This window comes from Orycteropus afer, unplaced genomic scaffold (genome assembly GCF_000298275.1).
Source record: "Orycteropus afer afer isolate SDZICR_OR568_19922 unplaced genomic scaffold, OryAfe1.0 scaffold00969, whole genome shotgun sequence".
In the NCBI taxonomy this organism is placed as follows: Eukaryota; Metazoa; Chordata; class Mammalia; order Tubulidentata; family Orycteropodidae; genus Orycteropus; species Orycteropus afer.
In genome coordinates, this window is record NW_006922556.1 from 123,041 (window position 1) to 124,370 (window position 1,330).

The following is a 1,330-nucleotide window of genomic DNA, read 5'->3' on the forward strand; positions in this document are numbered from 1 at the left end:
TATGCACTAGGACAGGGTATGTTCTCTCCATGTCCACAGCAGCATGAGTGGACAGGGCCAGCTGTCCCCTGGTGACAAGGGAGGGTAGCTGGGCCTAGGGGAGAGCTGTAAGGAGAAATGGAAGCAGGTGCACCTGTTTCCCACTTAAGAGCTGTCAACAAAGCTCCTTCCTTTGCTGAAATAAATTAAAGAAGGCTTAAGTAATAAATTAAAGAAGGCTTAAGAAGATATTCATGTTCATGGACCATTAAGGTGTCAATACTATCTAAAGCAATCTATAGATTCAAGGCAACCACAACCAAAATTCCAACAGTCTTCTTTACAGAAATAGAAAAAAAAAACAATTCTAAACTTTATATGGAATTGCAAAACGCCTTCAGTAGCTAAAACAATGTTGAAAAAGAAGAACTAAGTAGGAAAATCCACAATTCCTGATTTTAAAACATACTATACAGTTAAAGAATACAAAATAGCCTGGTACTGGTATAACAAAAGGTACATAGACCAATGGAATAGAATTAAGAATGCAGAAGTACATCCACACATCTATGGTCAAGTTATTTATGATAAGGCTGCTAAGTCCATTCAATGGGGAGAAAAGAGTCTCTTTGATACACGGTGCTGGGAAAATTGGATTTTGACATACAGAAAAATGAAACAGGATCCATACCTCACACCATACACAAAAACAAATTCAAAATGGATTAAGGACATAAATGTGAAAGCTAAAACCATAAAATTCTTAGAAGCAGGGGAGTCACTGTCAGGCCTAGCTTTCAATTTTCTAATATAATAACAAAATCACAAACAGCAAAAGACAAAATAAATAAATGATACCTCATAAAAATTAAAAACTTTTGTTTATCAAAAGATTTTATGAAAAATGTGAAAACACAAGTTACTGACTTGTGAGAATATCTTTGTAAACCATATATCCAACTAGCCAAACCAAATCAAACCCACTGCCATTGAGTAGATTCAACTCATAGTGACCCCTACATGGGTTTCCAATGCGGTATCTTTATGGAAGTAGATTGCCCAATCCTCTTTCTGAGGAGTGGCTGGTGGGTTTGAACAGTCAAATGCTTTAGGCACTATGCCACCAGAGTTCCTATATATCAAACAAGAACTAGTAAACCAAAATATATATCAAACTCCAACAACTTAACAAAGAAAGCCCAATCATAAAATGGGTCAAATGACCACCAAACACATGAAAAGATAATCAGAATCATTAGCCATCAGAGAGATACACGTCAAAACTACAAGATACCACATCACTCTCATTAGTGTGGCTAAGATGGAAACATACATAAAAACAAAACAAAAA